Consider the following 27,441-nt stretch of genomic DNA (forward strand, 5'->3'; position numbering starts at 1 on the left):
CGCTGGAAGTGTCTCTGGAGGGATCTAGGGGTAGATTTAGGTCGCCCCCCATGAGCAATGTGCCCCTGGAAAGTTCTAGTAGTTTGTATACCAACTGTTTGAGCAGTAGGTGTTGCTCCTGGTTCGGGAGGTACACGCAAACCAGGGTGGCTGGCTGGCCATATAAGAGTCCCATTACTATGATGTATCTACCCCCCTTGTCTTTTTCTACGTGGGAAGGCTGAAATGTGACTGAATTTCTGATAAATATACCCACTCCGCCTTTCTTTGATTCTCCTGAGGCTAGAAAGAATGTTTTGTATCTGTTGTTAATTAGTTTAGGTTCTCGGCCTTTCTTAAAGTGTGTTTCCTGGACAAAGATAATGTCTCCTGCGTCTCTATGCAATTGGCTAAAAGCTATTGATCTTTTCATGGGACTATTTAGGCCTTTGGCATTTATGGTAATCAATGTGAGATGTCTAGCCTGCATTGTAATGTCTCCGCTCACTTCAAGTGATATATGAGAGTGTCAGTGTTTTCCCGAGTCTGTCAGAGGTGACTGAGAGGGTGTATGTGCTTTTATGTGCTTGGTGATGTCAGGCTATAGGGTCTGGAGTTATGTGGTTTGTTTCTCTAGGATTCCCAAGAGGTGTGGTATAGACGTTCAGAAACCTTGTGCAAAAAAACAGAGAAGTAAGCACCAACAGTACCTTTCTTATTACAGATAAACAGTTAAACCTAGTTAATATTTTCCACTTATCAATACAGTATATTGGTAACAGTGCAATATAACAAGTGTTCTCCTAAACAATGAGGTAAGTATCCCAACCATCAAGCCCAATACAAAAAAAAAAACATTCTGAAATATATACATTATACGACCTGTATCTTTGTCAGGTTATTAAAAGTCCCAGCTGCCGGGGGAGATCGTTCTTTTAAGTAGTGTCCCTTGAGTTTCTTCTGAGATCCAGATCCCCCCCTTTTGGATTTGCTTCTTTTTCTGGGGTGTTAGCTGATGTGGAAGCTCCCTCATCTGGGATTGCTGCCATGGATGCTTGGAGTGTTGTTCTTAAGCCGGGTGGTGTAATGGATATCTGGAGAGCCTTGCAAAATCGCTGTAGATCTTCTGGTGTCTTATATATTGCTGTGGTGTCTCCTCTTGAAGCTATGATACTCACTGGGAATCCCCAGCGGTATATAATATTTTGATCTCGGAGCACAGAGGTTATGAAATGGAGTTCCCTCCGTTTTTGCAAAGTCGCTGGGCTGAGGTCTGCAAAAATTTGTATTTTAAAGCCTGCATGTGTTATGTTTTGTTTTTGTCTAGAGCATTTTAAGATTTCTTCTCTGTCCTTATGATGCAGCAGTTTAAGCACAATGTCTCTGGGTGGTGCCTTGGGGGGTGGTTTGGCCCTTAGTGCCCTGTGGGCTCTCTCTATTGGTACCTCTGGAGCGTTATTATCCCCCTTTACTGTTTTAAAAAGGTTCTGCAAACATCCTTCCAATGCCGCTGGTAATATGGTTTCCGGAATTCCCCGGATGCGAAGGTTATTCCTTCTCCCTCTATTATCCAAGTCCTCTACTTTTTCCAATAAGTGATCAATTGTGTCCCCCTGGTCGTATACCAGGCGAGAGAGGTGTTGGACATCATTATAAGTTGTATTGTGGCTCTCTTCTAGTACTGATACTCTTTTTGTCACTTTTAGTATATCTTTTTTCATGTCTGCATACCATCCTTTGACCTCTGTCATCATTTCTTTTATATCTTCTTTAGTGCAAAGTAATTTTAAGTCCCCTTTGGTGAGGTTTGTCGAGTCTGATAAAGTGCAGGGTGGTGAATGAGAAATCTCTCCTTCATTGGGGCTATTATTTAAGTCCAGTGTAGGGATTGCTGGTGTTGCTTCTGCTGGCTTCAAATATTGTTGCATCGTTTTTATGCTTGTATGGCCCTCTGGCTTGCTAGGCCTGCGTCCTGGCATGATATGTTGGCCTAGGTATGTTTGCTCCGGTTTGTTTTTTGTTTATTTATTTGCTTGTTTTATTTCTCCCCTTTGCAGTTCGGGTTAGTTATATTTTAGCAATCCGTTTTAGGTAGCGTGTTTTAATTGTATAATGCTAATATGGTCTGTCTCTTATCCCCTTTTTGCAACAGTTAATAGCTGGGTGTTCTGTCAGTAAGGGGTTACACGTCTGTGTAGCCTCCCGTTGTCAGTGCATACCTCTGGGCTGTAGCGGATTGTCAATTGCCTGTCCTGCAGGCTGGCTGGAGCTTGGAGATGCGTAGTTGGACTCGGTGCTAGGCACGGTTTATCTTTGCGCGCCGTGGCGCCTGCTTCGAATTATAGGCCAAGCTGAGGTCTATTTAGATGGCGACTCCCAAAGTATGCGTAGGCGGTATTTTTTCCTCCCGATATCAGGTGTGCTCTTCGGGTTGTATATTGACCCCCGGCAGAAGGTCCTTAATCTTTGTTAATAGGTCGTAATGATCCGGGCTGATGCGTTGGGCCTAGGAGCTTGTTTAATGTGCGGCCATCTCTCTAAGCGGCCAAGCTCCGCCCCCATTACTGTCAGTATTTCTCCTGTTAAGTGTAGTCAGTCCACGGGTCATCATTACTTATGGGATATTAACTCCTCCCCAACAGGAAGTGCAAGAGGATCACCCAAGCAGAGCTGCTATATAGCTCCTCCCCTCTACGTCACACCCAGTCATTCTCTTGCACCCAACTAATAGATAGGATGTGTGAGAGGACTGTGGTGATTAAACTTAGTTTTTTATATCTTCAATCAAAAGTTTGTTATTTTAAACGACACCGGAGTGTGTTGTTTCCTTCTCAGGCAGAATTTGAAGAAGAATCTACCTGAGTTTTTTGTATATGATCTTAGCGGACGTAACTAAGATCCGTTTGCTGTTCTCGGCCATTCTGAGGAGTAAGGTAACTTCAGATCAGGGGACAGCGGGCAGGCTCACCTGCAAAGAGGTATGTTGCAGTATATTATTTTCTAAGGAATGGAATTGACTTTGAAAATACTGCTAATACCGATATAATGTAAGTACAGCCTTAAATGCAGTAGTAGCAACTGGTATCAGGCTGACATGTATACATGTTAACACTTAAGTATTTCTGGGGAATGGCACTTCACTGGGAAAATACTGTATGCATATATCTTTTAGCCTAACTTGCAGTGGGAGCGACTAGCAGCAGGCTTTTTAAAGACATTTCATATATTTGATTTTAAACGTTTGCTGGCATGTTAAATCGTTTAATTATCTGAGGTACTTGGTGAAAATTGTTTTGGGCTTTATTTTCCACATGGCTGTCGTTGTTTTGAATTAAAACAGTTTACTGAGCTCCCCTCACTGTTGTAGTGTGAGTGGGAGGGGCCTATTTTGGCGCTTTTACTACGCATCAGAAATTCAGTCACAGTCTGTCTTTTTCTCCCTGCATGATCCAGGACGTCTCCACAGAGCTCAGGGGTCTTCAAAACTAGTTTTGAGGGAGGTAATCACTCACAGCAGACCTGTGAGACCGTGCTTGACTGTGATAAAAACGTTTATATTGTCAATTGTTATACGTTTTTTTCTGATATTAAGGGTTAATCATCCTATACCTAAGAGACTTACTGAAATTATTACTAAGGAGTGGGACAGACCCGGTGTGCCTTTCTCACCCCCTCCTATATTCAGAAAAATGTTTCCAATAGACGCCACCACACGGGACTTATGGCAAACGGTCCCTAAGGTGGAGGGAGCAGTTTCTACTTTAGCTAAGCGTACCACTATCCCGGTGGAGGATAGCTGTGCTTTTTCAGATCCAATGGATAAAAAGTTAGAGGGTTACCTTAAGAAAATGTTTGTTCAACAAGGTTTTATATTACAACCCCTTGCATGCATTGCGCCTGTCACGGCTGCGGCTGCATTTTGGTTTGAGTCTCTGGAAGACACCCTTGACTCAGCGACATTAGATGAGATTTCACTTAAGCTTAAGACCCTTAAGCTAGCTAATTCATTTATTTCTGATGCCGTAGTACAATTAACTAAACTTACGGCTAAGAATTCCGGATTCGCCATTCAGGCACGCAGAGCGCTGTGGCTAAAATCCTGGTCAGCTGATGTAACTTCTAAATCGAAATTACTTAACATACCTTTCAAGGGGCAGACCTTATTCGGGCCCGGTTTGAAAGAAATTATCGCTGACATTACGGGAGGTAAAGGCCATGCCCTGCCTCAAGACAGAGCCAAACCTAGGGCTAGACAGTCTAATTTTCGTGCCTTTCGTAACTTCAAGGCAGGAACAGCATCAACTTCCTCTGCTCCAAAACAGGAAAGAGCTGTTGCTCGCTACAGACAAGGCTGGAAACCTAACCAGACCTGGAACAAGGCCAAGCAGGCCAGAAAACCTGCTGCTGCCCCTAAGACAGCATGAAGTGAGGGCCCCCGATCCGGAAGCGGATCTAGTGGGGGGCAGACTCTCTCTCTTCGCCCAGGCTTGGGCAAGAGATGTCCAGGATCCCTGGGCGTTGGAGATCATATCTCAGGGATATCTTCTGGACTTCAAAGCTTCTCCTCCACAAGGGAGATTTCACCTTTCAAGGCTGTCAACAAACCAGATAAAGAAAGAGGCGTTTCTACGCTGTGTACAAGACCTTTTACTAATGGGAGTGATCCACCCAGTTCCGCGGTCGGAACACGGACAAGGGTTTTACTCAAATCTGTTTGTGGTTCCCAAAAAAGAGGGAACCTTCAGACCAATATTGGATTTAAAGATCCTAAACAAATTCCTAAGAGTTCCATCGTTCAAGATGGAAACTATTCGGACAATCTTACCCATGATCCAAAGAGGTCAGTACATGACCACAGTGGATTTAAAGGATGCTTACCTTCACATACCGATTCACAGAGAACATTACCGGTATCTAAGGTTTGCCTTCCTAGACAGGCATTACCAGTTTGTAGCTCTTCCCTTCGGGTTGGCTACGGCTCCAAGAATCTTTACAAAGGTTCTGGACTCTCTTCTGGCGGTACTAAGACCGCGAGGAATTTCGGTAGCTCCGTACCTAGACGACATTCTGATACAAGCGTCAAGCTTTCAAACTGCCAAGTCTCATACAGAGTTAGTACTGGCTTTTCTAAGGTCGCATGGGTGGAAAGTGAACGAGGAGAAGAGTTCTCTCTTACCACTCACAAGAGTTCCCTTCTTGGGGACTATTTTAGATTCTGTAGAAATGAAAATTTACCTGACAGAGGACAGGTTAACAAAGCTTCTAAATGCTTGCCGTGTCCTTCATTCCATTCAACACCCGTCAGTGGCTCAATGCATGGAGGTAATCGGCCTAATGGTAGCGGCAATGGACATAGTTCCTTTTGCACGCCTGCACCTCAGTCCGCTGCAATTGTGCATGCTAAGTCAGTGGAATGGGGATTACTCAGATTTGTCCCCTACGCTGAATCTGGATCAGGAGACCAGAGATTCTCTTCTATGGTGGCTTTCTCGGCCGCATCTGTCCAGTGGGATGCCCTTCAGCAGACCAGACTGGACAATTGTAACTACAGACGCCAGCCTTCTAGGTTGGGGCGCTGTCTGGAATTCCCTGAAGTTTCAGGGATCATGGACTCAAGAGGAGAGTCTCCTTCCAATAAACATTCTGGAATTGAGAGCAGTTCTCAATGCCCTACTGGCTTGGCCTCAGTTAGCAACTCTGAGGTTTATCAGGTTTCAGTCGGACAACATCACGACTGTGGCTTACATCAACCATCAGGGAGGGACAAGAAGTTCCCTAGCGATGATGGAAGTATCAAAGATAATTCGCTGGGCAGAGTCTCACTCTTGCCACCTGTCAGCGATCCACATCCCAGGAGTGGACAACTGGGAGGCGGATTTCCTAAGTCGCCAGACTTTTCATCCGGGGGAGTGGGAACTTCATCCGGAGGTCTTTGCCCAAATACTTCGACGTTGGGGCAAACCAGATATGGATCTCATGGCGTCTCGTCAGAACGCCAAGCTTCCTCGTTACAGGTCCAGGGACCCGGGAGCGGTCCTGATAGATGCCTTGACAGCACCTTGGACCTTCAGGATGGCTTATGTGTTTCCACCATTCCCGATGCTTCCTCGTTTGATTGCAAGGATCAAACAGGAGAAAGCATCAGTGATCCTAATAGCGCCTGCGTGGCCACACAGGACCTGGTATGCAGATCTAGTGGACATGTCATCCTGTCCACCTTGGTCTCTGCCTCTAAGACAGGACCTTCTAATTCAGGGTCCTTTCAAACATCAAAACCTAATTTCTCTGAAGCTGACTGCATGGAAATTGAACGCTTAATTTTATCAAAGCGTGGATTTTCAGAGCCAGTAATTGATACCTTAATACAGGCTAGGAAACCTGTTACCAGGAAAATTTACCATAAGATATGGCGTAAATATTTACACTGGTGCGAATCCAAGGGTTACTCATGGAGTAAGGTTAGGATTCCTAGGATATTGTCTTTTCTACAAGAAGGTTTAGAAAAGGGTTTATCTGCTAGTTCGTTAAAGGGACAGATCTCAGCTCTGTCCATCCTTTTACACAAGCGTCTGTCAGAAGTTCCAGACGTTCAGGCTTTTTGTCAGTCTTTGGCCAGGATTAAGCCTGTGTTTAAATCTGTTGCTCCGCCGTGGAGCTTAAACCTAGTTCTTAACGTTTTACAGGGTGTTCCGTTTGAACCCCTTCACTCCATTGATATCAAGCTGTTATCTTGGAAAGTTCTGTTTTTAATGGCTATTTCCTTGGCTCGTAGAGTCTCTGAATTATCAGCCTTACATTGTGATTCTCCGTATCTGATTTTTCATTCAGATAAGGTAGTTCTGCATACTAAACCTGGGTTCTTACCTAAGGTAGTCACTAACAAGAATATCAATCAAGAGATTGTTGTTCCATCATTGTGTCCTAACCCTTCCTCAAAGAAGGAACGACTTCTGCACAATCTAGATGTAGTCCATGCCCTGAAATTTTATTTACAGGCAACTAAAGATTTTCGACAAACTTCTTCCCTGTTTGTCGTTTATTCTGGACAGAGGAGAGGTCAAAAAGCATCTGCTACCTCTCTATCCTTTTGGCTTCGTAGCATAATACGTTTAGCCTATGAGACTGCTGGACAGCAACCTCCTGAAAGGATTACAGCTCATTCTACTAGAGCTGTGGCTTCCACTTGGGCCTTTAAGAACGAGGCCTCTGTTGAACAGATTTGCAAGGCTGCAACTTGGTCTTCTCTTCATACTTTTTCCAAATTTTACAAATTTGACACTTTTGCTTCTTCGGAGGCTGTTTTTGGGAGAAAGGTTCTTCAGGCAGTGGTTCCTTCCGTATAGAGATCCTGCCTGTCCCTCCCGTCATCCGTGTACTTAGCTTTGGTATTGGTATCCCATAAGTAATGATGACCCGTGGACTGACTACACTTAACAGGAGAAAACATAATTTATGCTTACCTGATAAATTCCTTTCTCCTGTAGTGTAGTCAGTCCACGGCCCGCCCTGTTTTTTTTAAGGCAGGTCTAAATTTTTTAATCATACTCCAGTCACCACTGCACCCTATAGTTTCTCCTTTCTCGTTTGGTTCCTGGTCGAATGACTGGGTGTGACGTAGAGGGGAGGAGCTATATAGCAGCTCTGCTTGGGTGATCCTCTTGCACTTCCTGTTGGGGAGGAGTTAATATCCCATAAGTAATGATGACCCGTGGACTGACTACACTACAGGAGAAAGGAATTTATCAGGTAAGCATAAATTATGTTTTCCATAGCCGTAATCTCTGCATTTAAATGGCCAGATCCGAGTCTTGAATCTGTGGTAATCTAGCCTGTCCCAGGAGGTTGTTTGTCTGCCGATCTAGATCCCCCCCAGCCACCTTCTTCCCATCGTAGAGATTCTCATAATATTGAGCAAAGGTTTCGGCTATCTCTTGGGGATTGGAAGTGGGAGTCCCCCCCCCCGTGTGTGTAAAGAAGGTATTGCAAAGAGTTTGGTTCTCTCCCTTAATTTATATGCCAGATATTTATCTGGCTTGTTTGCATACACATAGTAGTGTGCCTTCAGCCGCAGCGCAGCACGGACAGAATTCTCGTTTAAGATTGTGGCCAATTCTTTACGTTTAGTCTGAAGAGATCTATATACTCCCGAGGAAAGGGTTCGTCTATGTTCCCGTTCCAGTGTCTCTACCTCTCTCTGAAGTGTGTTCACTAAATGTGTTGAGTGTCTCACCACCATCGATTTCTCTTTAATAAGTAATCCTCTCAACACCGGTTTGTGAGCGGCCCAAATCATTATTGGGTTACTTGTAGTCCCCGTATTTACTTGCCAATATTCTCCTAGTGCTATCTTTATTCTCTCCAAAATTGCTGGGTTTTTAAGGAGCGTTGGGTTATACGTCCATGATCTTGGTCTTAAGAAATTTAAAATCCCTGTTAACTCTAAAATTACTAGTGAATGGTCAGACCACACGCATGACTGCGTACTTGATGTAATCAGATTAGGGGTCAGTATTTGACTCACGAAAATATAATCTAAGGTGGAGTAAGAATTGTGTGCCGGTGAGTAGTATGTGTATTCATGTTTGGAATTGCCCACCGCCTCCCATGAGTCTATAAGATTATGTGCTCCCATCGACTCCCTAATTGACTTAACTATTGCATTATGACGGTGTTGTTTACTCGATAGCCCCTTAGTGTCCCCCTCCGAGAAAGAGGTCATAGTGACATTGAAATCTCCTCCCAAGATTATTCTATCCTGTGACCACTGGGTGAGATGTTGCGAAATTGTTTCAAAGAAGGCATTCTGTGTCTCATTGGGTGCATACACATTGCAAAGAGTGACTTTAGTGTTCTGAATAGTGCCTCTCACTATCACAAACCTACCTTCAGTATCTCTAATTTCACTATCCAGTATAAAGTCCAAAGAGTTATGTAGTAGAATCGTCACCCCCCTTTTTTTTGAGTCTGTCGTTGAGTGGAAATGTTGTGAAAACCTTTGAGTCCAATATTTTGGGATCGTCTGGGACAGAAAGTGCGTTTCCTGAAGAAATATAATGTTTGCATTAGACTTCAGATATTGTGTCATGGCTGTGCGTCTTTTAGTATCTGTGTTTAGTCCTCTGACATTATGAGAGATTAGTTTTATATTATGTGCCATCAGTAATCTTTTTCGCCTCCCTCCCCATCCTCCCTATGTAATTTCTCATCAAATCTGTCTGAGTCCCAAAGGACCCCTTTTCTACCATTATTCTTTAATACCTGAGTTACCCTCATGTTACAATACTTCCTCAAATTCCTTCCTTCAAACCTTTTAGGAATCACCTGGTTTAACCAAAAAAGAATAAAAATTAAATAACATAAAAATTCAAACATAACAACATAAACTATGTCATTCCCATCCGGGAACCAACACATATTATACCTGAGTGCAGATTACAACATCACTTCAACATTATGGCTCAGTAAATATCTTGAGAATAGGCAAGAATTAAAAGAGAAAGAGAACAAAACATGGCAATTGCAATGGCATTTCTGGTTAGAAAACATATTTCAAAGAGTGACAAATAACAAAGCTTGTGGTGACTTGTCTCAGCTTGAAACCTGTCAGGGGGAAAAGTTGCACACAACATTAAGAAATGTCCATATTACCAAACATAATTGTCCCGATTGCATAGGTGGTCTTCTGTATAAGGCACATAATGACTGATAACCCTCCACCCCCTTCCAATTCCCAAAATCCAGTCACAAGCAATACCTAGAAAACAAAACATTTGCTCATTGTGATCATACTTATCTGACCCTTGGTATATGATCTTACAGGTCCCACTAAGTCCAGGCAAGTTCCTCTGTATCAGCTGAGCTGTGATCCCAGAGGAGGGGGTACCAGGGTCAAAAATACAAAAATAAAGAGCTGTCTCTTCAGACAATTGAACCTTCTGCAGGGTCCAGTGTGTTTAGGTCTTTCGCTTCTTTTCCAGAATCTTGGACTATTGTTTCTGACGAGGCTTTCCCCCCTGAGTTGAATGGTCAGAGGTTGTTTCCTGCTGAAGGTCGGCCGGGGGATCTAGCTTCAATCTACGACATGTTTCTAGGATCTCCTGAGGATCCCTAATAGAAAATGTCCTGTTTTCCCAGGTTATGTGTAGAGCAAAAGGGAAGCCCCATCTGTATGGCACTTGATTTTTCCTCAACAGGGATGTAAGCGGTCTAAGGGAGCTTCTTCTTTGTAAAGTCCTTAGGCATAAATCCTGGAAAAACTGGATGATGTTCCCCTGATATTTAAAAGTGGGATTCTTTCTGGCTGCTGCAAGTATCTCCTCCCGTTCTTGGAAGCGTAACATCTTGATAATAACATCTCTGGGTGGCTCATCCCCCTTAGGTTTGGGCCGAAGTGCCCTATGTGCCCTTTCCATTTGGAAACTCTCGTCTCCTCCTGAGCCAGTAATGCTCCGAAAGAGGTTTGACAAATAAGCATTTAACTCTTTAGGGCCTATTGTTTCCGGTATTCCCTTTAGTCTGAGATTAGATCTTCGGCTACGATTCTCTAGATCCTCTAGTTTATCGTATATTTCTTCTATTTCAGATTGTTGAGAAGTGACTTTATCTGTTATTGCATTTAGATCCTTTACCATAGTATCACCGCTTTCCTCTAAGGAATTTACTCTTGACCCCAGATCAGCTATCTCTTGCTTTAATCCTGATATACTGTTAGTTACAGAGTTTTGCAAGGATTCCATTTTTTCTAGCAGTCTCTCAAAGTTACTGTTAATATCCTGCTTGGAGACTAGATGATCCAGATCAGCTTTAGTTAAGGGCCTGGAGTCTTCCCCTCCATCCCTGTTTCCCTCCGTCTCCTCCCTCTCTTCATCTGATTCTTGCATTTGAGTATCAGATAACTTTTCTCCCTTCGCAGGCTTGAAAAAAAGAGTAGCTGCAGACTGTTTATTTTGTAGAGGTGCCTTAGAGCCCTTCCTCGCAGCCATCTTGATATGCTTTTGTCACCCTGTAAAGTAGGGAGTGCAGTGTAATAGTGATCAGGGTAACAGTATGTCTGTAAATAGATAGGGTGTCTGGGTTGCGTTTTATTTAACCAGCGATTGAGTGTGGTTTTCACCTGCCTCCTTCACAGTAACGTATTTTTTAAAAAGACCAAAGTGTCACTAAAATATCTTCTTAGCTATATCCAGTGTTTTTTTTTATCAACAAGGGAGCATGAGAAGGCCTCAAAAGACCAGCTGTGTATTGCAGGCAGTATGAGCCCCCATAAAGTCTCTATTATACATTTATAGCCATATTCTCTTTATAGATTCTTCTTTAACATTTTATTGCCTCAGCGACCCTTTCAATTCATAATAAACTTTCAAGGTCCAGAGGGGGTATAAAAGAATCAAAGGGACCTAGCTTGGTGTCTAGGCAAAACAAAAAGTCTCTCCCTCTGTGTCAATAAGCTCTGTGCAGTCTGGGGATCTCTTGTCATGTTATAGGCCTTTATGGGCTGTGTCATTCTATATTACCGGACCGTTTGAATTTTATGTTCAGACCTCTCTCAATAGTCTCTTCCCCTTAGATTCTCTGCATCTTGTGCCACCGCAACCCCCAGCTCAGTTACCGATCATAATCGGGCCTCCATGTGTACCTGTTGCTTCCGTTGCTTAGGTGCTGCCGTTGCTTGTCCTTCCTTCTCCTCCGCTTTCTCTTTGCCACCTCCACCTTTCACAGAGAAGCGATACCTTGTATTGTCCCCTCCGGCTCCTTTGCAGCTCACCCCATTCAAGCTAGATGCGCTCTCCGCTAGCTGTAGTAAAGTCAGTGCCACGTGGGTTATAACAATGGCGTCTGAGACGCTTCTGCTCTGACCTCCGTTATGAGTTTTTTGACATCCTAGGAGCTGCGGTTCTCCCAAAATGACTGTTGATAGCGTCTCTTGCCTTTGCTCTGTCTTTTGCCCGCTCTCCTGCCACTTACATCACTTTCTTAGCCACTTTATCTGGTTTTCTGCACGGAGCTCTCCCACTATGCTTCCATTCCTGTGCTGCACCAGGCTCCGCCCCCCGAAGATTACATTTTAAGGGGAATAACATGGCTAAAGTTTGTCTACCTGTCATTCAATACGTCTGGACACATCTGGAACTAAAACAAAATACACAGTTTGAGAGGTTAGTGTCTTATATTTCCAAAATTATTTACTTCTACCTCTGAACTTGACTCAAAAAAATGAAATTTATTTCTGCACCTGGAACCAATATCAATAGATTATAGACACTACTACTACAATCTTTGAAAAAGCAGACCTGGCTACCATCAATGACCCTTCTGTCAATTCCTATGTCCAAGGCCGGATTGGCCTACCAGGAAATTTCCTGGTGGGCTGCAGCAGCTGGGGCTGGAAAGCTACAATTTAAAGAGGTGATTAATGTATGCAATTGGGCTTTAGAGTGCATATAACAACAATCTGGCACTATTTATATTACAAACTAATATAATTCTGAAACAAAATATTGGGGGGGAAGGAGTATCCCAGTAATGGGGTGTGCACATTATACTGAGTCAACGGAAAATAGGGCTGGTCTCCACATTTTCCCGGGCTGCTTTTTATTCCCAGTCCGGCCCTGCCTATGTCATTGACTAGTGGGTACAATGGCCAATACAATAGCACGCCGATAGTGAGATGTTTAAAACCAACATACATAAATCAACTAGCTATATAAGTGACATAATATTGTGATAGTGATTAAACAAACAACCATCTTGCATATTCAGCTAGCAATATAAGTGGTGTAACATTGTGGTATTAACTAAATAAACTGAAATAAAGGAATAAACTGAAACTATACCACAAACACACAATAAAGCACATAAGATTATGTAGAAGGTTGCCATTTGTTAAATTAATTGTTGTTGTTTAGCAGCCACGCTGATAGTGTAAAAGTTGTCAACATAAACTACTGATAATTAGTAGCCACGCAAAAAATATGAAATCCAAAGTGTGTTGAATGAATGGCGATTCACAACCATGTCTGCCATGCTGAAAGTGATAGTCTAAAATGTGTTGAATATATTGCGGTTATCAACCATCAATAACACTGGACTTATTATTATTACTTATTAATAACAAAGTGTCATGGTGTAAGTGACAAGTATCAAATATAATCAAACACTGACTCAAACTGAACCAGTGGTATCCTAACCCCTAAATCAAAGTGATAGCCCAATCTACATAAGCATTAAGGTGAACCAGCGGCAATTTTGATAATTTAACTGTAGTGTCTGTGATATTACACACAGAATTAAAAGGCGGTACAGTTGATACCAGGAGACATCAAGGGATTAATAACTGAATTTCAGATAAGGATTTTAATATGTTCGTTGTTGCCCATCTTTTTTTAAAGGTTTAATAAGTTATATTTTATCTATTGACTTCCCACGTGTAAAATAGTCTGGGCATAGAGTGCTAATATAGTATTCCTTTTGTGGAACCTTGTTCCAACATTTTCTTTACAATGTACATTGTGTCTTATTGGGAATGCCAAGCAGCATTATCTGAAATAAAATGAAATTCTTAAAAAGTTCTAAATCGTTTGCCATTCCAGAATGGAGTTTATAGGCTAAAGAAACATAGATTTTGACAACGGATAAGAACCATAGGCCCAGCAGGAGTAAGCGTATTAAGTTTGTAGGATAGGCTTATCTTAGTCGTTTTTTAAGTCCCCCACGTGTTTGTCTTCATCACCTGTAATGGAAGTTTATTCAATAAATAAACTACCGTTTTTTGTTATATGCTTCTGTAAGTTTATATTTGAACCAACTAGCATTGCTCTTTTTATGACAACCTCCACTTTATTAAAGGGACATTCTACAATTAGGTTTTTCTTTGCATAAATGTTTGGTAGATTATCAATTTATATCACACATACAGGTTTTTGTTGTTGTGTTTGTTTTTTTTAAATGTGTAGTTTTGCTTATTTTTAAATAACATTGTGCTGATTTTCAGACTCCTAACCAAGCCCAAAAGTTTCAGAAGTAGACTGTTAACCTATTTCAGCTTGTTCCTGTTTGTGTAAAGAGTCTTTTCCTAGCTTTCCAGGCCTTTTTTAGCGGATGTCCCGGCTTAAGCTTTTCAACAGTGCTAAACTGGGAGTTAAGTAAGTTTCCATCTTAATATGGGAAGAGTCCACAGCTGCATTCCTTACTTGTGGGAAATACTGAACCTGGCCACCAGGAGGAGGCAAAGACACCCCAGCCAAAGACTTAAATACCTTCCCCACTTCCTCATAACCCCAGTCATTCTTTGCCTTTCATCACAGGAGGTTGGCAGAGAAGTGTTAGAAGATTTCGGAGTAGTCTTATGGAGGGTAGTACTCTTCGAGATAGGACTGGAGTTTTAAGTAGTCCTGTTAGCCTCTCAGTGAGAGCATGGATGAAAGTTAGTCCGGAGATGCAGCGAGAGTCTTTCTGCGAAACCATCCTGACTCATTAACAGCTCCATAGGCAATCAGTGTTGAGTTTCGCTGCTTGCTTCACTCAAGTCCATGTCAGAAGCGATGCTACTATCTGTCACACTTGAAGGGCCGTGTTCCTGTTCCATGGTGTAGATTTTGGTAAGATTGTTTCATATTTTATACATGTATGATAACGCAAGAAGACAGGGTCACAGTGTGACTCCTTTTATTTATATAGAATCAAGGGTTAATATCTCCTTGGGGGGATTATTGGACAGGGGGGAATAATCTTATATGTTTGTTTGAGTTTATGCTGCTTTTATGTGTGAGATGTTATGGGCTTATAGGCTGTTATGGAAGGTGCCGTTTTTTTTAATAAAATAAGATGTTTTATTTCTCTTTAGAGGGCACTCTCTCTCTTCCTAATGAGTAATTCCTGTTTATATGGTGAGGAGGCCTTGGTTCCGCCCTCTCAATTATGTTCCATATGCCTTGATAATGTGATATCAAACATGTTTGATACCACGGAGCCGTCCACCTCTGAGGAGTTGACGTCCAGTGAGGTGCATACCCTACTTTCTTATATCTCTACATATGCAGTTTTCCAGTAGCATTGCTGATCCTCCATCTGGAGGGGGCCTTCTTTCACCAGATGTTACTGTGCAGTTCAGAAAACGGTGTCTGCGGCCTTTAATGCTTTACCTCGCCCTGCTAAGCGCAAGCGAAAGGTTACATATTGCACTCCTTCCCAGAGTACTTCAGACAATTTATTGGATTTAACTAAGGGTTATCGGAGGATGAAGTTCTTTCTGAGACTTCAGAGTAGGAACATTCTGGGTCGGAGTCTGCTGCCTCTAAACCTCGAACTGCGGAGGAACCAGACTTTAGTTTAGGAATTTGCGCTTTCTTCGAAAGGAAGTTTTTGGCGAATTCAGAGGTTCCAGAGGCCAAATTGCCTTATGAACCTTTCATTCCTAAATTGGATAGAGTTTAAGGACAGGGTGGTACCTTATCCTTCCCTGCTCCTGTTAGATGGCGAACATTATTAAGAATGAATGGGACAGGATTGGATTCCTTTTCCCCCCTCTTCTCCCTTTTAACAAATTGTCCCTGGTCCTGGACTCTCAATGGAGTTGTGAGGTTCCGTCCCTAAATGGAATGGCGTTATCTTCAACCTTTGCTAAACGTACTACTATCCCGCTTGAGGATAGTTCTTCGTTTGAAGAGTCCATGGATAAAAGATGGAAACTCTGTTAAGAAAGATGTTTCAACATACGGGATATTTGTTTCAACCTGTGGCCGCTGTTACCGTGGTTACTGGAGACACTACCTTCTGGTGTGACTCCTTATAGTATTTGATTGGGGTGGAGGATCCCCTCGACGTTACTCAGAAAAGATTTACGGCCTTGAGGGTTGTTGAATCTTTTATCTGTGCTGCTATTTGGCAGTTTATTCACTTGAATGCTATGGCTTCAGCTTTCTCTGTTCAGGCCTGTCGGGCTCTGGCTGAAGTCATGGTCTGGACTCAATTATCTCCACGGTCACAGGGGGCAAGGGTGCCCTTCTACCGCAAGAGTATATGAACTAATCTAAGGGACGATTTCTGTTCTGATAAAGCCCATGTCAACAGTCCTCCGCTAAGCCAGAGCAAACCAAGAGCTCTTGGAAGCCGGCTCAGTCCTGGAATAAATCCAAGCAGAGCAAGAAGCCCGCCGAGTCTACATCGGCATGAATTGGGCGGTCCCCGGTCCTCTTCTGGATCGTGTAGGGGTAGTATGTCCGCTGTTTTCAGTCGCTTGGTTTAGGGACGTGCCGGATCCATGGGTCCTGGAGGTCATAGCTCAGGGTTACAAGATAGGTTCTAAGTCTCAGCCACCCAAGGGCAGATTCCTTCTGTCTTCCTGACCAGAAAGGAGGGAAGCCTTTCTGGGGTGTGTACAGGATCTGTCCTCTAGGAGTTAGTGTCCCGGTGCCTATTGCAGTGAGAGGTTTGGGATACTATTCAAACCTTTTAGTGGTCCCTAAGAATGAGGGAACTTTCCGTCCGATTCTGGACCTAAAGTGCTTAAGCAGATTTTTAAATGTCCATTTGTTTAAGATGGAGACAATAAGGTCCATTCTTCCCTTTGTTTGAGAGGGGTAGTTCATGACCACGATAGATCTGAAGGATGCTCCCTTCTCGTACCGATCCTCAAGGACCACTTCCAGTTCCTAAGGTTTGCATTGCTGGACAAGCACTTCAAGTTTATTGCACTTCCGTTTGGTCTAGCTAAAGACATTTTTGGAAGATTGGACCATTCGGAATATCTCCTCTGTCTTCTTCGATCCCATGGATGGCAGATAATCTAGAGAGAGTTCTCTTGTATCAAGTACCAGGGTAGAATTCTCGGGTATTATAATAGTCTCCATAGACATGAGAATATTTCTAACAGACCAGAGATGTTGCAAGCTAGCTTCAACATGTCTGCCCTCCAGATCTCCTTAAGGCCATCTGTGGCTCGGTGTATGGAGGTGATTGGTCTCATAGTGTCCAGCTTGGACATCATTTCCTTTGCCAGGTTTCACCTCAGACTGTTGCAACTGCGCATGCTGAACTAGTGGAACGGCGATCATTTGGATCGGTCTCAACAGATTTCTCTGGACAACCAATCTGGAGAATCGCTCTCTTGGTGGTTTTGTTCGGATCACTTGTCCTGGGAAAATGCATATGAATAAAATATTTTTCTTACCTTAAAATTTTCAATTGACTTTTTTCTTCTAAATTGCAGGCTATTAGGCTCGCGGGTGCAGAAAATGCTACAATTTATTGCGTCATTTTTGGCACGAGACTTTTTTGGCGCGAGAATATCGTAATTTCCGGCGTCATAGTTGATGCCGGAAGTTTTCACGTGGTTGCGTCATTTTTGATGCATGTTTGTTGCAGACGTTTTTTGGCGCCAAAAAATGTGGGCGTCATACTTGGCGCCAGTTTTTTTCACATTATTTCAGTCTCATTTTTTAGTTGCTTCTGGTTGCTAGAGGCTTATTTTGTTTTGCATTTTTTCCCATTCCTGAAACTGTCATTTAAGGAATTTGATAATTTTGCTTTATATGTTGTTTTTTCTATTACATATTGTAAGATGTCACTACCTGACCCTGGATCAGAATCTACTTCTGGAAAAACGCTGCCTGATGTTGGTTCTACCAAAGCTAAGTGCATTTGTTGTAAACTTTTGGTAACTGTTCCTCCGGCTGTAGTTTGTGTTAGTTGTCATGATAAACTATCTAACGCGGATAATATTTCCATTAGTAATAATCCATTACCTGTTGTTGTTACTTCAACATCTAATGTTCAGGATGTTCCTGTTAATGTAAGAGAATTTGTTTCTAATTCTATTCGGAAGGCTCTGTCTGTTATTCCTCCTTCTAGTAAACGTAAAAGGTCTTTTAAAACTTCTCATATTTCAGATGAATTTTTAAATGACTTATCTATCTCTGATGAGGATCTATCTGGTTCAGAAGATTCTGCCTCAGATATTGACACTGATAAATCTTCATATTTGTTTAAGATGGAGTTTATTCGTTCTTTACTTAAAGAAGTGTTGATTGCATTAGATATGGAGGAGTCTAGTCCTCTTGATATATTTTTTTTTTTTTTTTTTTGCAAAACATTTTTTATTGAGGTTTTAGAAAATGTTACAATCAGAATCCTCGGTAGATAACAATAACATTATAGTTAGACATACAATTTTAGCATATAATTATAGTAGAGAGGCAGTGCCATAATAATATAACATAAAAAGAATTGAAACAGTAATAACACTGTGCCTATGTAGTGGATGGCTTAAAACTATGACTCCACTCAACTGTAAAAGGGTATATCATTACACAAAAAGGACCCAGTAAGTGGAAGTGATAGTCTAGAGTAAATCAAACCAGTATGTCCATAGGAATTCTGTAGAATGCATAACAAGACCTTGATTTTATAATATGAAGTGAAAAAGAACGTTGATGGTCCCCCTATTGCGATAGATAACATGAAATAGTTTATTCAAGTATGAATGGGGCAATAGCGGGGAGTTGGCATTATGATTTTTGGGGGAAGGGAGATGCAGCGGGCAAAAGCCGCTCTAGATTTGATAAGGGGGGAAGGAGGGGGGGGCGGAGCCAGATAGGATGTCAGACAAGTGAAATCAATGAGTCACTAAGTGTTGGGTATAAAACCGGTAGGAATATCGTCTTTTGATGTTACATTTATATTTAAGGGAGGAAAGCTGAGGTATTTTGCTCTATTTCAATATATATACTATATAATAACATTATGTAGTAGGTTAGTCTATTACATAGAGTAAAGATAAATGAGCTGCAAGGAATAGGGGGAAGGAGTGTATGAGAAATGTTACAGAGGTGTTACAGACAATAATATAACCTGTCCGGAGAACAGTAGTTAGGGTGGTGTAATGACTGAGAGTATGAAAAGGGCATGGCATATCATTAATCCTATTTATACTAAGTGGGTTTTCTAGTCTTGGTCGTGAATAGGGCTATGTTCAGGTGCTAAATAAGAGTGTTAAAAAAAACTACCCATTCAGAGATTTCAAATGATATCTAGTGTTAACATAGCTATTGTCAAACTATATTTCCATAATAATAAATGGACCTGAGCTCTATAGATAACTTTGTGATAAATCAAAGGGAGAGTCAGCCCCAGGGTCTGCTAAATAGCACATTGGTAATCCCCTAGACATATAGTAGAGTCTCGCGTTACATTAGAAAAAGTGTGTAAGCAATTAAAAGACTTCAAGGGAGTTATAGACTTCTGGTTGTGGAGCCACTGTTACAAAATATAGGTGTGGTATAATGTTGGCTCATGAGACTAGATAGAGTGGACGAATTGGGTTTAGAAAATACGGTCTGCTAATAATACACTTAGTGTGAGGAGCAGATTTTCAGTATTTGTAGCTGTAACTGGTTAGTAAGTCAGTTATGGTATCAAGTCTGGAGTAGAGCTCATTTCCCATAGGGTTATGTTACACTAATACAGTCACACTCAAATTCTAGGAACATGCGGAGTAAGGCGATTATATTATTTAAACTGAATGAATACATGAAACAAACGCAAGAACAGATAGAGGATAGAGGCACATTTGACCATAAAGCGAAGCAATTTCTTAGTATTGACATATCATCTAATGCATAATATATGAGGACCACAGTTTGTAGAACAAACAAAATACATTGTACACAAACATTACAGCTGCGGTGTTCAGAATACACAACCAGTCAGATTTCTTAAATGAAGTGCTGCAGGCCTAAGTATTGCGAGTTTGTAAGAACCCCAGCTTAAATAATAAGAATATGTATGTGGCTGTGGGCTATAGCTGAATAGATGGTCATGCGCGTACATTCAACTTAACTTTACAGGGATAAGGAGTATAAGACCAGATAAGAGGCAACATATCCATACATAACAATGTTAGTTGAAATCTTAAGGCATAGGGAACTTGGTAAGACTTGTCTCTGAATTTACAGGAACAGGTGTAGTAGACAAAAGGGAGTGTTGTAAGGCTTGTTAAAGCAGTCTCTCACCCTCCTGACTGCACTTTGAATGTTTGACCGATAGCGGTTTTCAGCAGACACTCGCCAACAAAGTCAGAGAGAGGCCCTCTCAAGGGCCAGCGCATTGTAGGGCTTGTAGATCTCAGCTTAATCTCTGTAGGAAGGAGAGAGATCTGTGCGTCATACCTAATATAAACTGCCTGTCCTGTATCCCACAGCCACCTCAAGGACTGACATGGATCTTTTGCAAGAGCACTGTGAGCATAGAAAGCGCTCCAACAAAGCGCACCGTCAGAGCAGTCCCCCACAAAGCAGGCTTTAATCCGTGTGACACCCAACCACTCGTAAGTGAAGAATACATAGGAGCTGTCTTTGTTTGTATAGTGGGGACCATAGGGGTGCACAGCAGATAGCTGATGAGTCTGGGGCTGTGTGATATGATTGGGCTGCACAGGCCGTTCTGTGTGAGTGTATGCAAGCGCCTCATCGGTCGGGCAGATTGAGTCTACTGATGGTTTCCTTCTCGTTCTGAGGACTCGCATGTCGCTCTGGGAGCTGTCAGGTAGTGCCGCTATGTCGGGTCTGAAATTAGATTCATCTGCAGTATCCAATGTAGCGTTGATGGGGCTTAGTGCAAGAGAGTGGGCTGTGGGCTCACATGCAGCCCGGACTAGTATCCTGTGAGGGAGTTGCAGTACTAGTGTGTGTCTCATAGCGATCAGATCACGCTTTAGCTCCCAGTAAAAAGCCTGAAATAAAAGCTCCATCTTATCCTCCCATCTGTCTAGAGAATCCATACTGATCTAAGATGGCGATTCGCGCCCCTATATTAAGGCCCTTGACACCGGCACTTGACACTAGGAGCTGTTCCTCTGCGAAGCTCAGGATTAACTGTCTCAATACATAGATGGGAATGAAAGTGTAATAAATATCCAAAATAATAAGTGAAAGGATGCCCCTTATACAGGAATATCTTCGCTTTGTAAGATTATAGATGAGGAGCTCTAGAGATGCACGTCCATTCACTCTGTTAGTTGGCTCCGCCCCGTCCTCTTGATATTTAAACTAATAAGCATTTAAATTCAGTTTTTAAACCTCATGTAGTTATTCCAGATGTTTTTCCAGTTCCTGATGCTATTTCAGAAGTAATTTCTAGGGAATGGAATAGTCTGGGTACTTCATTTACTCCTTCTCCAAGGTTTAAGAAATTGTACCCTTTGCCATCTGATAGATTATAATTTTGGGAAAAAATCCCAAAAGTTGATGGGGCTATCTCTACTCTTGCTAAACATACTACTATTCCTATGGCAGATAGTACTTCTTTTAAGGATCATTTAGATAGGAAGCTTGAATCCTTTCTAAGGAAGGCTTATTTATGTTCAGGTAATCTTCTTAGACCTGCTATTTCTTTGGCTGATGTTGCTGCAGCTTCCACCTTCTGGTTGAAGGCTTTAGCGCAACAAGTGTCAGACCATAATGCTTATAGCATTGTTAAACTTCTTCAACATGCTAATAACTTTGTTTGTGATGCCATTTTTGATATCATTAGGATTGATGTCAGGTATATGTCTTTAGCTATTTTAGCTAGAAGAGCTTTATGGCTTAAGTCTTGGAATGCAGATATGACTTCTAAGTTAACGTTGCTTTCTCTTTCTTTCCAAGGTAATAAATTATTTGGTTCTCAGTTGGATTCAATAATTTCAACTGTTACTGGGGGGAAGGGAGCCTTTTTTGCCTCAGGACAAAAAATCTAAAGGTAAATACAGGGCTGCTAATCGTTTTCGTTCCTTTCGTCAGAATAAGGAACAGAAGCCTGACCCTTCCCCTAAAGGAACAGTTTCCGTTTGGAAACCTTCTCCAGTCTGGAATAAATCCAAGCCTTTTAGAAAGTCAAAACCAGCTCCCAAATCCGCATGAAGGTGCGGCCCTCATTCCAGCACAGCTGGTAGGGGGCAGGTTACGATTTTTCAAAGATGTTTGGACCAATTCGATTCAAAGTCTTTGGATTCAGAACATTGTTTCTCAAGGGTACAGAATAGGTTTCAAGGTAAGACCGCCTGTGAGAAGATTTTTCCTCTCACGCATTCCAGTAAACCCAGTAAAGGCTCGGGCGTTTCTGAAATGTGTTTCAGACCTGGAGTTGGCTGGGGTAATTGTGCCAGTTCCAGATCTGGAACGGGGTCTGGGGTTTTACTCAAATCTGTTCATTGTACCAAAGAAGGAGAATTCTTTCAGACCAGTTCTGGATCTAAAAATATTGAATTGTTATGTAAGGATACCAACATTCAAAATGGTGACTATAAGGACTGTTTTGCCTTTTGTTCAGCAAGGGCATTATATGTCTACAATAGACTTACAGGAATGCATATCTTCATATTCCAATTCATCCAGACCACTATCAGTTCCTGAGATTCTCTTTTCTAGACAAGCATTACCAGTTTGTTGCTCTTCCTTTTGGCCTAGCAACAGCTCCAAGGATCTTTTCAAAGGTTCTCTGTGCCCTTCTCTCTGTAATCAGATCCATGTCTAACTTATCTAAAAGCTGAAGTATACAGTGTTGTCAAGACAAGCCAATTCAAAGATAAGTTGCCTAGTGTTGGTAAGGCAAAAGGACGAAATAAATAAACAACCTTTGCCTCTGTCCTGATTACTCACATTTTCTATCAGCGTTTTTGTTTTTTGTTTTTGAGGTTTTTCACCATTAACATTGACTTTTTGATTGCATAACGATATTTTTTTCACATGGTGTTTACATTCAATATAATTTTTGTAGTGTGTTTACAATCATTTTTCATTTTTCACGGATCTTTAACTGGAGTTTGGATTACACCACTTTTTTTATCTTTTCTATTTTTTATTGATCAACTTCACGTCACATTTCTGCACGTCACTTTGGAGGATACACCAACGGATTCACATGAACTTTATCAGCTAGCATTTGAACTTATCTTGGATTTTTTCTTGATTTTTTCCTAAGTTTTATATGTGCACTTATCTACTAATGGGATTTTAGTTTTGTCTAAAGTATATTGTACCCTAGTTTTACGCTGTTATCACAAAGGTTGTTTATTTATTTTGTCTTTTGCCGTACCAACACTAGGCAACTTATCTTTGGATTGGCTTGTCTTGACAACACTGTATACTTCAGCTTTTAGATAAGTTAGACATGGATCCATGCGTCTAATTTGATTTTAGATTGTTTCTTCAAAGACATGGTTGGAGGATCAATTTACCAAAGAGTTCCTTGATTCCTCAGACAAGGGTAACCTTTTTGGGTTTCCAAATAGATTCAGTGTCCATGACTTTGTCTCTAACAGAAAAGAGACGTCTGAAATTAGTTTCAGCTTGTCGAAACCTTCAGTCTCAATCATTCCCTTCGGTAGCTTTGTGCATGGAAATTCTAGGTATCATGACTGCTGCATCGGACGCGATCCCTTTTGCTCGTTTTCACATGAGACCTCTCCAGCTTTGTATGCTGAACCAATGGTGCAGGGATTATACAAAGATATCACAATTAATATCCTTAAAAGGACACTGAGCCCAAATTTTTTCTTTCGTGTTTTAGATAGAGCATGCAATTTTAAGCAACTTTCTAATTTACTCCTATTATCAAATTTTCTTCCTTCTCTTGGTATCTTTATTTGAAATGCAAGAATGTAAGTTTAGATGCCGGCCCATTTTTGGTGAATAACCTGGGTTATTCTTGTTGATTGGTGGATAAATACATCCACCAATAAAAAAGCGCTGTCCAGAGTACTGAAACAAAAAGAAGCTTAGATGCCTTCTTTTTCAAATAAAGATAGCAAGTGAACAAAGAAAAATTGATAATAGGAGTAAATTAGAAAGTTGCTTAAAATTGCATGCTCTATCTGAATCACAAAAGAAAAATTTGGATTCAGTGTCCCTTTAAATCCCAATGTTCGGGGGGTGGAGTTTAGCCAAGCTCTAAGATGGCAGCATAACTTGGCAGCTCCCTGCAGTAACAAAAGCCACGAGGAAGAAAAGCATGTCTGGGGACTTCGTATAATGTCTAAAAGTACCCATGGGTGATCACTAAAACAAGCGGACACTTTTGGCAGAGTGCCGTCAAAAATACTGACAGAGAAGACAACAAATTAGACTGAGAGCCGCGGCACACAATTCTCCACTGCCGCGCCACAGCACACACGCCATCATGGACAGATGAGCGGGGAGACTAACCGTGACCTGGACCAGAACCCATTACCTGCTTTATGTGGACCAGCGGGTGAGCGGTAGCCGAGATCTCCCGCCGCGACACTTAGAGGAGGCCGGAAGGCAGAGAATAAAGCAGCACACAGCAGGGCCTGGCAAGAAGCCATATCGCTGCCGCCATTAAGCTCCAGCTGGTCCGTGGGTAAAAGTGGAAGTGAATAGGAGGACATTACCTCCCCCACAGCTCCATCAGTAACAGTAACCGCAACGCCTGACAGGAGGGGTATGTAAATACTGGGCATTAACGTCCAGGCCGCATATAACACCCAAGGGGACAGTGCACATTAACTTAAAGAATCAAAAAGGCCCCACATTAGTACCGCCACAGATTTGATCTCAGGCTGTCATGCTCCTTAATGCCAAGTGAACAGTGGAGCCTTTGAATCGAAAATCAGTCTGCCACCTTTTTTGGGATTTGTGAGGGCCTCCTATATAATAACCCTGTCTGCTAGTGTGTCAATAAAGACCTCATATTGTCAATCAGAACTGTGCCACCATGACAGCTAAAAAGCTTAACAAATCTGATAAAAACCTAAAATCCACTGCACTGGACAATTATCTAAGATCTACTAAAAGTCTGGTTACAGGGGAGATTGATGATGAATCAGAAGAGGGGCACCAGGCACACACATTAAACATAATGGAACCTCCAAGGGAAGGTGGGAGCATGACAAAAGCTGATCTCCACACCCTGGTATCCAAAGAAGACATGGCTGTGGGTCTGGAGAAACTAATGAACAAAATTGATAGTTTGCACTCCTCAGTCACGAACAGCTTGGCGGAGATAAAACAGGACTTATCTGAGCTGGGAGATAGAGTGGAGGCGGTAGAAAATGAACATGAATCTCTGACTGAAAATGTAACATCCAATTCTGAAACTATCACATCCCACCAACAACAGCTTCTAGACCTCCAAGACAAAATGGAGGATCTAGAAAATAGAAATAGAAGGAATAACATCAGGCTAAAAGGGGTCCCAGAGACGGTAGAAGCCACAGATCTACCCTCATATCTACTACGCCTTTTCAAAGCTGTCACAGGCGGAGAGGGTGAGACAGACTTTGTGATGGAGAGAGCTCACAGAGCCCTGAAACCAAGACCAAAAGAGGGACTCCCACCCAGAGATGTCATAGTCAGAATGCTGCATTTCCCTGACAGAGAAAGCATCATGTCGGCGGCCAGGAAGCACCAACCTTTCAAGTTTCAAGGACAGATTATTCAATTTTTTCAGGACCTTTGTGCCCGCACCCTACAAAGAATATATGCCCTTCGTCCCCTGACATCTTTGCTGCGGAAGCAAAATATTTCATACAGATGGGGATATCCTTTTGCGCTGCACATCTCCCACAATCAAAGGATGCTCACCATTAAATCAGCACAGGACATTCCAGAAATATGTCAATATTTAAATGTAGAGACTCCAGTACTTCCTGAGGAACCTGTCTCATCACAACACGCTACAGGTAAAGAGCCGCGGACCCCGACAAGCAAGCCCAGGTGGTCCAGAGTGGCGAAGAAGAAAAAAGTGAAACCATGAACTGGACTGCTAGGTAATATTGTCACAGTCTTTGCCTATTACTTATCCATGAGCGGGTTTGCGAGCCCGCCTTAGATAACCTTTCTAATAAATGCTTGTATTACCCATATCTATAATCTGTAAGTTCTAGACATGTTTACATTAGAACTACTGCAAAACCCATTGTTATTAATAGACACATGCTTAGTTGCTATAATGTTTATAATGTTATTTTTGTTCAATTTAGAGTTAAGTTTTTGTTTTATTTACTGCTAACCTGTTTTTATGTAACTGTCAGATGCGATAGAAGAGTCATCCCTAGTCTGTCTAATGCAAACCTTATAATGACTAATTCTTACCCAGACCTAGAGCCCTCACATGTGCCCCCCTTACACTCACGCCACCTACGGCCTCCAGATGTTAGGTCACACACACACCCTAGAAATCTCTAATGACCCTACCAACAATTAATCTAGTCTCACACAATGTGAGAGGACTAAACTCAAACACTAAAAGACGCACAGCATTTAACCACTACAAACGCCTTCGCGCAAATGTGATCTTTTGACAGGAGACACATCTCATTAAACCACAACTCCCCAAGTATTGGTCCAGTGGCTTTCTTCAACACTATCATTCTACTGCAGGGGAGAAAAAAAGAGGGGTGTCGATACTACTACATTCCTCACTACACTTCGTACACATAGACTCGACTACTGACAGAGAGGGAAGGTATTTGTTGGTGAGAGGCCAGATTCAAGGAGTAGAAGTCCTGTTTTGCAATATATATGCCCCAAACGAGAAGCAGGATGCTTTTTTCAGGGAAATTACAAGACTACTAACGGGTTGGTCACAAATTAGAATAATTCTAGCGGGGGACTTCAATATTGACCTTCAGGCGCTCAGATATGTTGGGGCCTCACACTCTTCTAAAAAATCAAATCACCTAAGAAAGGTAGCCGACAGTTTTAAATTTGTTGTCCCCGCACACCCTAGTGGATTCCTGGAACTCTTTATATGGGGTCACAACAGACACAACATTCTACTCGACAGCACACAACACTTATTCCAAAATAGACTACATTATGATCAGCCAAATCCTACGCCCACTGCTGTTGTCAGCTAAAATCCACCTGTGCACCTGGTCAGACCATTCCATCACACAGATATTACTCCAAGGTATAAAAAATCCCAACAGGATACAGACCTGGACATTTGACCCATCCTGCCTTCAAAACCCACTGACAAAAGGAAAATTGACACGAGCAATGGAAGAGTACTGGGCTCTTAACCAGAACTCTACACACAATCCAACTTCAGTTTGGGCCGCCCATAAAACTGTAATCAGGGGGATGTTAATTAAAGAAAAAGCACAGATTAAAAAAGCAGCAAATTTAGCTATGGAGAGACTGACTAAGGACATTGAGAACCTAGAGAGGAAACACAAACTAACCCTATCCATGTCCACTCTAAAACAATTAAACCAAAAACAATAATCAATCGATAAAATATGCCCATAGACTGAAGACACAATACTTCCTTTATGCCAACAAGCCAGATAAATACTTAGCCAAAAAGATCAGAGATAACTATGCGGCGGTATCTATACCCCTCATGTAAGGAAGAGGGTGGTGAGACTGGGCATCCCCAGGAGATTGTGGATGCCTTCGCCTCATTTTATCAAGAGTTGTACAATGGCAAAAAAGTCACCCAATGCAGGTCCACTGAAACCTTACT

This window comes from Bombina bombina, chromosome 4 (assembly GCF_027579735.1).
Source record: "Bombina bombina isolate aBomBom1 chromosome 4, aBomBom1.pri, whole genome shotgun sequence".
Lineage (NCBI taxonomy): Eukaryota > Metazoa > Chordata > Amphibia > Anura > Bombinatoridae > Bombina > Bombina bombina.